This window comes from Ornithodoros turicata, chromosome 1 (assembly GCF_037126465.1).
Source record: "Ornithodoros turicata isolate Travis chromosome 1, ASM3712646v1, whole genome shotgun sequence".
In the NCBI taxonomy this organism is placed as follows: Eukaryota; Metazoa; Arthropoda; class Arachnida; order Ixodida; family Argasidae; genus Ornithodoros; species Ornithodoros turicata.
The window spans coordinates 57,738,087-57,750,747 of NC_088201.1; the positions used below are offsets into that span (position 1 = coordinate 57,738,087).

Consider the following 12,661-nt stretch of genomic DNA (forward strand, 5'->3'; position numbering starts at 1 on the left):
GATCGCGTCGTCGTCGGCGACATGGGGGGGGGTAAGTAGGAAAACCGCACCGGTTTACAACCGCTATCGGTGGTACACGATAAGAAGCCGATAATGCGAGAACCCCTTCACGCTTTTTAAAACCCTGTGCGCGGGGCTCTTGCCACCAGCTGGATGGGTCGCCCCAAGACTGTGAAAACATCCGAACAAGTGGCCGTCGCGCAGACCAAACGCCGCGCCGAGAGAGAGAGTGACAGGGAGCGCAAACGCCTTGCACAAGAGAAGTCAGAGGTTCGCGCAAAAAAAAAAAAAAAAAAAAGAAAAAAAGGCTCGCGGCTTGTGCTAGTCATGCCCATCGACAAGATCCCGCCGTGCAAGCCAGGAATAACACATTAGGTGAAACACCCTGTATATACGTTAGGCTTGTATATGCCGACGCAACGCGCGCCGGTTCGCTTCATATTCTCCCCCCTGCTTACCATTAGTGAACCTCTGGATTTCTTTTAATCATTCGTCTGTACTATGATAGTTCTGTGACGAACATAACAGTATCTTAAAATGGAAGTTAGAGCTGACTGTGGCACGTGGGATACGTGCAGTCTACACTCATTCGACTTCGTTTAGCCTATCGTCACCTTCCTCTTCCATCGAGTCGTGACACTGCCACCGAAAGTGAGGCCAAGTAGGAACAGCAAGAGCATATTCTACCCCACCAATCACGTGTCCGTGAAAGCACAGGAAGTAGAAGAACGTTGTTCCCTGTTTCTTTTTTTTTTTTTCAACAACAAGAAGTATAGTGTTGCAAGTGTACCTCTTGAATTTGTTGGGACACTACATGAACGACAACCGTTCGGAAGACATGCAAGTGCCTAACTGAATCTTTAATCGTGCTAGGCACCGGCACGAGATGTGCGGCAAATCAATGTCTGGCTTACTGAGCTCGAGGGTTCGATCCCAGCAGAGGACGGTAGAAATATGTCTGAGGTAAATATTGCTTCCAGCACCGCCTGCTTTTCCGCAGTTTTCCGCAGGTTTCACTTTTTTCACTACCTCACTTTAACTTCACTCACTTCCACTTCACTTCAACTTTTTCACACGCTTTTGGTGTGCTTTTTGTGGACCTTGGAGGATTCCGGCGTACGCTGAAAAGCCCCAGGTGGCTGAAATTATCCGGAGCTCCATGCATTGCGGCACTGCAGCATGTCGTCGTACAAATATATGCTGGCTCGCCTTACGCGTAGAGCTATTCCAAGTTATTATAACTATTATTCCAGAAAGAACAGCTCAAGGCAACACGAACGGACACATGGCATCGTAGAACATCCGAATCCAAGAAATACACGAGGTATATCCATTTACCAATTACATACGGTCCAATACCACTAAACGAAGGTTAAAGGACATCTTAAATGGCCCCACGAACCATTCTGCTCGACATATATCCAGTATTTTCCATTCTGCACTCCATATGATTGCCTCGAACTGCAACTGCGGATGATGTATGTGCGACTGAGCAGGGGTCGCTGCTTCCATCCCAATTATGCATGCGATGTAATGCAACACAAGCAGCTCGTAACGTTAAGGAAACACTATTGGTTGTGTGTGCTTGTGTATTGGTTGTGCGTTTCAATGAGCAGTGCAGCAGAATTCAAACGGGCTCGCTCCTATTCGAAATGCATTTCATCTTCAGCGTAATGATATGAACATGCGGTATGGAAACCCCCCCCCCCCCCCACACACACTTGCTTTTTCATTCGTTTTCTATCTCTCCTCCATAGTGGTGCGAACCTTGGTAGCATAGAACGCAGAAATAAATAAATAAAATAACAATGAGTCAACTCTCGTTTAGCGCGGCGCGTCCTCCAATACTAATGGCGGAAGCGAAACATTACGTTTCCACCGGTTAGAAGATGGCTTCTTTTTTCTCCATTTTTTTCTACACGTGGGTAATCTGTATAAATGAGGAAGCTTGAGATATTTATTTATATGGCCCAGTAGGTAGGGCAGAACCAAATGGACCTAGACAGACCGTTGCCCCCAAAATGACCCCCTGGTGACCGCGCCGCGAAAGCGAGTGTGCAGACTGATGTGTTTGTTTCACCTTATCATTCGTACCCACGCCTCTCGACTCATGCATTTTAAAGCAATTTGCCCTTGATGAAGCATTTTCCATCTGCTTTGCCAGCCTCGTTTTTTCTCGTCTTCTCTGCCTCCTCGTTTGCGGTGCCTTCTGTATGGAAACGTCCATTAAGCGTCACAGTAGGAGTGCACGGTCACAGTGATACTTTGAATGATATTTACTATTTCTGTGATACTTACGACCGTTTGTATTATGCATGTATAATACTCATTCTCGGAATGTATTTGTATCTGTATCGTAATACCCAGAATTGAGGTATTGCATTGTGGTGTCCTCCACAATGCAATATGTCAATTGCGGTAGCGTCACAGTAGGAGTGCACGGTCACAGTGATACTTTGAATGATATTTACTATTTCTGTGATACTTACGACCGTTTGTATTATGCATGTATAATACTCATTCTCGGAATGTATTTGTATCTGTATCGTAATACCCAGAATTGAGGTATTGCATTGTGGTGTCCTAGTATTAGCCCGCGATGTCAAGCCACTGTTACATTTTCGCGGTCCCCTTTGTTCTCTCTTCTGCTTCCGCACACCTGACTTAGATACCGGGATACCACACATTGCCTTTAGGAAAAAAAAAACAACTAAGTAAAAACTTTTTAAACAAATTAGTTCATGCAAATGGTTACAATATTATGTCAAAACACGAAGAAATGTACACAAAACACAGCGAACCTATGTAGGAGTCTCTATAGGAAAGGCTTTTGTGATCATTTCAACGTCGAGACGTCTGAAGGTGTATAGCGCGCAGGCTCAGTTCGTTGCCGTATGCTCCGTCGAAGTGGAGGCGTAGCAGTTGGATGGTCACAGCAAGTGATATTCTCTCCACAGCCTCAGGAAGTGGTCTTGAGGGTGTGGTATGAACTCCAATCGTCCAGCCTCAGGAAGCGAGTGAGCGAGTGAATAAGAAAGACATGGTGAAATTGGCACCACCAAAGTGGAAGCCGGCTACTCCATAGACGTAAACCACTCTGAGCACATGAACGTGTATACATAGACACTTGGAGTGCAAACACTCTGGTACGAAGAGTCACACAAAGTGACAGAGCCTCGGGAAGTGGTCTTGAGGGTGTGGTATGATGTCCAATCGTTCATCACTTTGTGCTGAATATTGCCGAACGTTTCCTGAGTTGTGAAGCTTTCCAAGCGGCTCTCATTTGGAACTCTTGTGAATTTGGAAGAGTACGATATATTGTCGTCCTCCAACCAGAAATAAAGGGACCCAGGAGCAGCAATAATTTTCATCGGAGGCGGAAAGTTTGGCCTTCATTTCTTCTGTCCTCCAGCAATGCGCCCTCGAATTGCTGCTCTTTTGCAGATCGTTTCGTGTCTGTGCAGACCTTCTGTTTAGCTTGTTTGTATGCCACGCGACGTCGAGGCTTTGTCGTGTCAGTAGTGATGGACGATGATGGTAACAAACACAACACAAGCCTCAATGCCTTAGAACATGAACAGAGCAGATGGCAGCGTGGCCTAATTGATAGGGCACTTGACGGGCAATCAAGAGGTGCGTGGTTCAAATCCCGCCGCTGTCTGGCTTTTTCGACGACTGCCATATTTCTACTGTATCACTGTCTCGGTGCAAAGGCTAGAGCATCTTGGATTTATTGCTTCGACCTACTGCAACGACAGCTGATTCTACGAACGAGAATGTCATGGAGCAGCTCTTCCAATTCCTGCGGTCCAGTGTGTCTGGATGGTAAACCTCAATCTTTGACGATGTCCGTATGCTTCGGCCGTGTAGAAATGCGGATTGGTAAATAGTGTAGCAATTGTTAGTAGCAGTCATTAGTGGGTATAGTGTAAGTAGTAGTAGTTAAGTAGTAATTGTTAGTAGCGTGCGATGTATACTACTGTAGTTATTGAGGTACTCGAGGGCTGCAGGTCTGATGTCCCTGTTCTCCAGTTTCGCTACTGGTACGATATCATTGAAAACACGGCTCTGATGTTCAGCTTGTGCGGGTAGTGTACCACTACTGGCATATGACGAATAACACGTTCTCGAAGGAATTCTTTGAAGTCGTTCGCACCCTAGCAGCACAATGTACTGAAAGTCGAGTGCAATAGGGGTGGACGGGTAGGTGGAAGACCTTGAACAGACTCTTGAAACTAAGGAACATTGATTAGACACATACCGTCCACCCCTATTGCACTCGACTTTCAGTGCATTGTGCTGCCTGGGCAATGAATTGGGTGCCGTTATCTGTAACTACTTTATCAAGCTGCCCTTCTCGACTGAAGGTACGCCGAAGAAAAGTTATCATTGAAGCCGTTGGAGCAAATGAAATTTCACGCCACTTGCTGTAGTAGTCTACTAAGGTGATAGCGTAACGGCATGATGGAGTGTGTTCTTCAAGTGGTCCAACTATGTCGATATCAAGCTTCGACCACGGTGTAGGTGGAAGGAATACCAGATGAACTGCTGGGGTCGGAGACTTTGCAGACCTGTCAGCAACCTCACACACAGAACAGCTGTGCACCAGCTGTTCTACTTGTCTATCCATCCCAGGACATAAGCAGATATCACTCAATCAATGTTTCGTGCGTACAATGCCGGGATGTGCTACGTGCTGAATTGCGAGGAACAAGCTGTTAACACCTGCGGCACGACAATGCGTTCTCAAATCAGTACACCTGCGCACGGTGAACGGAAGCCCCCAAAGATAGACATGGCAATGCTCACTTGCCACTGTGATGCCCACAAGCGGGCAAGTGGTTCTCGTTCGCCGACGGAATATTTCCTGTCCAAGAGCGACATCGTTCGGGAGGCATTGTACGAACGTGATTCCCTTGCAGCTGCTGCAAAGCAGCGCCCAAGACATATGACGAAGCCTAAGTAGTGACCATCAACTGCGGTCGTGTGTCAAACATGTGAAAGCTTAGTGAAGATTTGACTACAATAAAACTGTCTTCAGCGATTCCAATCCAAACAAGGGGTTGCTTTCCTCTGAGAAGTTCACGCATTGGTTCCACCGACTCGGCACACTGGGGAGTGAACTTAGAATAGTACCGTACCTGCCCAAGAAAGGAGCGAAGCGACTTCAAGTCGCTAGGTGCCGGGCTTTCCAAGGGCTGCTATTTTGGACGTCTGAGGAAGTAGTCCTTGAGAACTGACCACGTGTCCCAAGAAAGTAAGCCTTGGTACGTTGAATACATATTTGTTATTCAATTACCTTCTGCTGACAGTCTGTGCAATACACTCCGAAGGTTATCCATATGTTGTTCTTCAGTGCGGCCGTAGATGGTGATGTCGTCTATATAAAATAGGGCAGCCTTTCTGGATGAGGGACATCATTCGCTGGAATGCAGTTAGGGCAGAGGCAAGGCGTAAACATACCCGTTTAAAACGGGAAAGACCCTCCTGTGGGATGAAAGCCGTTAAATCACTGCTTTCTGGATGTGATTGCATTTGGTGGTATAAGCTGATGACAAATCTAGGTTCGAAAAACGTGTGGCGCCAGCCAAAGCATTGAGAAGTTCCCCTATATGTGGAATTGGAAAATAATCCGCTATAACTGATTTGCTTGGCTCTCGAAGGTCCACATAGAGCCGGATGGAAACATCCTTTTTCTTCACTACGACGATCGGCGATACCCATTCTGAAGCTGTGGTCCTTTCTATATAACATCTTGCAACCAGCGTAATTCTTGTGTTCGCATACCGTGAATGGTAAGTGGTTTAGTTTTCCAGCTACAGGTTTGAGACCAGCTCGTAGTTGAGGCACCACTTGTGGACGTAGTTTAATGTTATTCCCGTTATTCCAAAAGTACATTCGAAAAGATGCGGGAAAACAGCTGCAATCTCTTGGGAAAAGATAGAAGTTGCTGAAGCGCTGAAACATGAGAGATTCCTATCCACGATGTTCAGCTGTAAGGACGCTCCCTCTTGTCCGCATTGACTTCGCCTTGGGCCTATCAGGAATGGTGTCATGACATCACCCAGTGGTCGCTCCTGTATGCTGTTGGCCCAACACTATTATTTGAAATGCCAGGCGGTTTCCCTCGCCTGTTTACCTCTCTCGTACGTCGTTTACGACTTAGCGTCGCATTCACCCCTGCACTCCGGTATAGGCTGGGCCACAGCAACACGGCGCTGTGTACAACTTGTGGTGTCCCGGCAGCAATCCGACACATTTTAGAAGACTGCAGCCAGTACGTATGCGAGCGACAGGCCTTTAAATGTCAACTTGAAATGCTCGATCAGAGGCCATTCAACATCTGCAAAGTTCTCGGCCCATGGAGTAACCCTGGACATCAGTGCCGTGCACTTGGCGCTTTTCTTTCCTTTCTGAGGGCCACCGGCCTCCTTCACGAACTGTAGGGATTCTCTTCCCTCGTCATCCTCTCAGATGAACCTCTTTGGAATGGGGTAGGGTCCTGCACCCAACGCAAGGAAACATCCCACATCATCATCATCCATTCATCTATGTTGTTGTTGTTGTTGTAAGGCCGTTACAGCATCTAGCCCCAGCAAAGTAGTGATCAGACAAAGTGGTCAACGACGTAGAAGACTAGACATGCTGACCGATCTTTGTACTAGGTGCAAGCAAGTAACTATAAGGCCTTTGGAAAAGTCGCACAATGATACAGATCTTCAGCCGATATTGTGAACATTTGTAAAAAAAAAAAATCGGATTTGTGTAGCAAAATTTTGCTGGTAGACGTTGTAAGATACGAATAATCCCGTTTCGATCAAGAAATGAACGTCCTTATGTCCAGACAACATAATGTAGATGTTTGTTTTCTGTTTGCCATCTGTAGGATCTATGCAGCTGTAGCACTGTCTGAATGCCTTGCGTAGGATACAGGAGGTAGATCTCGCTCTCGATAATGTTCGATGGTTACCTCATGTAAATGTCCAGCCGACGGGCTGAGGGAACTCAACGAAAGCGAGGCAACTCAACGGAAATGACCGTTCTGTTGCAAGCAAAAAACATCTTTGATTTCTGGCTTTACTAGATGTAGAGTACGATAGGTGATTCGTAGAGCCGAATCGGAAACACAGATTGTTCGATGTCGCACGTTGGGCTTGCATGGTTTTCCTACTCCGTCTGTGAACCATGTCATATTGAAAACTTCCTCAATTCCCGTTATACAGCACTTTGATCCGTTTCATCCGTTTCATTTTCTCTTTTTTTTCCTTTTCTCCTTTTTTCTTCTCATTTTCTTCTTTTTCTTTCCCATTTTCTCCTTTTCTTTTCTTTTCCCTTTTCTCCTTTTCTTTTCTTCCCCCATTTTCCTTTTTTTTAATAGCAAGCCGACCTCCGTCTGGCTGACCTTTCCTTTCTTTTTTCTTAATACACATATTCCCCCCCGTTTCATCGGCGAATTTCCGAGATTTCATCGGAGGCCGTTCACAATGTCGCGAAACCTGAACCGTGCGGTCCAGTGTGACTGGTCCTCCAAGAGAAGACGGTCACGCAGATATTGAATGATTTAGATTTTGATTCCCGTAGCCTGCAATCAGACGTTGACGCGAACTCACACCTATACGGCACAATAGGAACAATCCGGGGTACTTGGTATAGGTTCATGATGGAAATCTACCTATGTCATTGTCTTCTTGCTGCTATTCGCCATCATGTCACACCTATATACTATAGCAAGTTGCCGAACTGTTATGACGCAGTCATCAATATGCTCACCGGCCTGTAGCCGGCGTTGGCGAACCCTTTCGGCTATCGGATTCACGGACGTAGAGTGATGTGCATCCAGAATTGAAAGAGCTATCTCCATGACATTCTCGTTCGTAGAATCAGCTGTCGTTGCTGTAAGTCGAAGCAATAAATCCAAGATGCTCTAGCCTTCACACCGAGACAGTGATACAGTATAAATATGGCAGTCGTCGAAACAGCCAGAGAGCGGCGGGATTTGAACCACACACCTCTTGACTGGCCGTCAAGTGCCCTACCAAATAGGCCACGCTGGCATCTGCTCTGTTCATGTTCTAAGACATTGAGGTTTGTGTTCTGTTTGTCTGTGTATTTGTTTCAGCCTCAGAACAGTTGCTTTCCAGAGTGGTATACAGAATAGCTTTCCGGCGATCCTTGGACTGTGTGCAGCGCGGAAGCAACCAAGTAATTCAGAAACCCTTGTCTCCACGATACATAAACAGATAAGACAGCATAAACGCAGGCCAGCTGTGCATGAAGAAATATAAGCCTGAGGTTAGGCCACACTCGTCCGTCGTCCTTCTTGATAGAGTTCTTCAAGCTCAGGCCACACTCGTCTGTCATCCTTCTTAAGAGTGTTGCCCCCGTTCAGGCTTATATTGCTGCATGGATCTCCACGATACCCGCTGCAGGCAGAAGACTGTAGGCGGCCGTAACGCAGACATAATCGATAGCAGTCGAAAGGTGTCTAGCAGGAACTGCGGAACTGCTGCAATCTTCATTCGTCGCCACATTGTTCTGTTGTGTCTTTATAGTGTTAGCGATATAGTACACATCAGCCGCCGTTCCATTCTCGTGTTTCCGTCCATTCTCTCTTCTTCTCCCAAGCATCGGACTTCGATACCACATACCATACTATATAGAATGTATAGCGGCGCCTACTGACGACGACAGGCTCTGCGAATGCCTTGCTCGTGCTCACCGTACGAAGTGGTGGTGGCGGCGGCGAAAGGGCTCGCCCTCTCTCACGTAGTAACGACATTACTCCTCCTGCCGCCGGTTTATTATCATCTCTTTACGTCGTGACAAATGCAATATTTACTGAGCAGTTCCAAGTCCTGCCTACCTAGTGTCACCGGTGCACTTTATCGCTGATTTTCCCCACTCCTTCCGTAGATGTAGATATTTGTTTTCTGTTTGCCATCTGTAGGATCTATGCAGCTGTAGCACTGTATGAATGCCTTGCGTAGGATAATGTCCGTAGGATAACGTAGGGAAAGTCCTTTCTGCGGGAGATCAAGTCGATGATTTTCCAGGATGTCCCGGATCCCAGGGTGCTGCATAAGAACTATCTCATTGATGACCAATTTTCTGTCGCTGTCTCCCGGGGTTGGCAAACTACGACTAGTGCTGTGGTGTGCAGCAGATGGTAGTTGGTCCCCTTTTTCGTTGCCACTAACGCCGACGATGCCCACTGGGAAGGGACGCAACTCTGAGTTCTGTGACGTCTGCGCATTGCTCGGCAGTGTGTTCGAGGGCTTCTATCTCGCTAAGCACGACACATGGAATAATAATTCTTTTTTTCTTCACAGGATCCTAGCGTATACTACAATGCGCCCCATGATGTAATGAGCCACATATGTGGAAGTGTCCCAACCCCTTAAAGTTGCGTTTATATGAATGCGACAAAAGCGTATCGCATCGATTTACCACAACGAGCCATCTCCGACAGGGCCACATCAACCAAGCCAGAGGTCTAGATAGGTGCGATAACTGTATACGATGCGCTGCTGTCGGATTCATGTAACCGCGGTTTGTCTATAAGTCCCAAACCTCGCCACATCAGCACTGGACAGCTGTTTCGGCCTTATTGGGCCATCGTCAGCTGTCCAGTGGTGCTGTGGCGACGTTTGGGACTTGTAAACACATGTTCTATACATGCAGCCAAAGAGCTTCTGCTAATTTTCTTTGCACAAGAATTCGTTGTATTTCATTGAAATAATCTAACAATCTAACATTGCATACCAAATATACATAGATACTTGTAAGTGTGTATCATTGTTTTACGCACCTCTAGCGCATCGCGTCTTGCCGTTACTCACGCGCACGTGCCACTCAGCTGGATTGGTGAATGTTTGAGGAAGTTAAACCAGGAATTTGTTACTTACAGACTGGGACCTGCTACTCCCATGTAAAATCACGGGCACGTATTTCCACTTCACGTGGCTCCGAAAGACGTATTTCCGTCGCTTCCACAAAGCGCTGAGTATTTCCTACACTCGTAAGCTTTCCGCTCGCTGTTCTACGTGCAGCGCGTTTCAAAATGAATACTACCAGTGCCTTGTAGATAGAACAAGACATATTCGATAGTCACGCGGGTACATGAACTCACGATGTCAAATCGCCGCAGATGACTTCAAACACAGAAGGCCCGTTGCTACAATGGCTGCCCACTTGTCTCATGGCGGCTCTTTTTCCTGTGGCTTTTGACAGCATTGCTGTGGTTTGTGGGACTCCTGATCGTTAAGACATGTCGATTCGCAATCAGGGCCTGTTTAACTCGGGTGTCGTTGCCAAAACCGATGAAACAACAATTTGTTATGGACGAAGCAGGAATTTCAAAACATAATAAGAAGGACGCTTATTGATGCAAAGAAAATTGTTGCACGAAAGGTGCGGAAAAAGGCTAGGAGGCTTTTAAACCTCGAAATGGGTGGGGGTGTGGAGGTGGTATCAAAAAAGATTAATGGATTCATCGCACTGTCGCTCCTGATAGACTGCTTAATGAGCAGTGTTTCGAGCAACCTTAACTGTCATTTCTTTACTCTGTTAGATGGGTATTAGTGCTTTGATAGTGGAGGTTACTCCTGTAATGCTGGCATTGTAACGCACTCAGAGCAATGAGTAAAAATAATTATTTCTCTACGTGGCGTATACGTAGTGATGTACAGGTTGCTTAGCACACTACCGCAGAAGCGATGGCGTCATAGCTTCAAGAGGTCACCATTGATTGATTCGCAGACTCACGGTACCGAGTGCAATAGGGGTGGACGGTATGTGTCTTATCAATGTTCTTTAGTTTCACGAGCCTGTTCAAGGCCTTCCAGCTACCCGTCCACCCCTATTGCACCCGATTTTCAGTACATTGTGCTGCTTGGGTTGTGGTGCTTGGGCGGCTTACAACGAGACAACAATAGAGCACGGCGAGGGAGGTGGCTTAGTCGTGACGTCGCATGATGCGCTTCAAGTTAGGCTCCTCATTATGGCAAAACTCTCCCTATAAACGGCTCTGCATTATACCAGCCTGTTAGGCCCTCTCGTGGGCGCGCAAGAAACGAAGTTTTGGTTGATAATGCGTGACGTTAGGTCGACGTTAGGTCGAGACGACTAGGATCATGAGCAACGCCGCAGTGTGGTCTGTCCGTGGATTAATTTTGCGCACCTGAGGGATCTTTTAACGTTCGCCGAAATCTCAGCACACAGCACACCGCCTTTGATGTCCCTCGCGGAAGGCAGTGTGTCTAAGTAACTTGTACGCCGAAATTTTTTGCGGTGTTGGTAAACATCTGGCGGCTCTGTTGCATGTCGGGGAATACTTGACAGGTTTCTGAGCGCGAGCACCCCAAGAACGGAGCGTCGCTATATCAATACATGAAGAAAAGACGCCCGAAATGTTCATCGAAAAGTGCAGCGTTCCATTTCATGAGAAGCCAGCGAACGACCATAACCGGGACTTCACTTTGTCACACTTATGCAGTAGCCGCTGTCACGTTGACTGTGATGTATAATAATAGGGATTCCTGCGGCACTGCCATAATTTATCATTGCGAGACAAGTATTTTATCATACACACGTGGCGGGGCTGTTTATGTGCTCTTGTGTTTCAATTGCGGGGTGATAGTTTAATATTGCCCCGCTTACGTACCCGACTAAAGGCTATAAAAGCGTGGCGAGTGAAAGTTATTTATATTGTCGCTGATATCGCTGTGTACTTCAGCAGATGTTTTAAGCCAACTATGAGCTGTACGGAACGGTATGTTATTGTGATTGCAGTCTTGAGTGTCGAATAAATGTGACGTCCATACATATATATTGGCAAACATTCGTCGCACCGCTTCACTCGATTGATTCGAAGTGCCGTGCATTCGGATGTCTTCAAAATCAGTGCGCAAATTCCATTACGTGGAAGCATATATGCAGGTTCGTGGTTGGTTGGTTGGTTGGTGGTTGGAAAAATAACAAGGGGAGCTTCAATTCGTCTTTTGTTAGATCCAGACACTTTGCTGGTGCTGACCTTTGTCCTACTCCTGAATCAAAATATAACTTCATTTGTGTTATACGGGGTGTTTTTTTTTTTTTCGATACAGATTTTTCAGAAAAAAACTAAGGGCTATACAGGGTGTCCCAGAAAACGTGTCATTGAATTATAATAAAAAAACTACACCCCCTAGAGTCATGCGGTCTATGGCAGTTTTTCTTACTGGGTTTTTGCCACCTCCTGATGTGAATGTCGTGTAACGTAAATTTAAATACGTATATTTTTGGGAGCTTAAGTCGGAAATTTGCCAAGTAAAGGTCACTTTTTTACCCTACCAATGTGAAGAGCGTATCTAATTTACTCAAATTATAACAATTGACAGGGATATTCAGGAGCTATCCCATCGGAAAAAATAGCCGAACATCATGCTCTACGGAGCTCCCACAGAACAGCGCACGATGAATTTTTCAGCGCAACCCTTGTCAGACCAACGAAAGGAGGTTGGAAACCCAGGCCACAGAGTGATAGTAGAACGAGATGACACAGGCATGGCTTATCACGTCCGACTTCACTGGGATAACGCTTTCCCCCTCCCAATTTTACGCACTGTTACTTTTTCTACTATCACTCTGTAGGCTGGCTTTGGAACCTCCTTTCGTAGGACTG

General features: G+C 46.4%; 1 protein-coding gene and 1 non-coding gene across 2 annotated transcripts in view; both read left to right on the top strand.

Moving 5' to 3' along the window:
- The window catches only part of LOC135378276 (hemicentin-2-like), a 950,281-nt gene that overhangs the window by 580,411 nt on the left and 357,209 nt on the right, over positions 1-12,661 (top strand). The window lies entirely within an intron of this gene.
- Positions 3,589-3,661, top strand: Trnaa-ggc (transfer RNA alanine (anticodon GGC)). Its single transcript has one exon. It is a non-coding gene; the product is annotated as a tRNA-Ala (tRNA).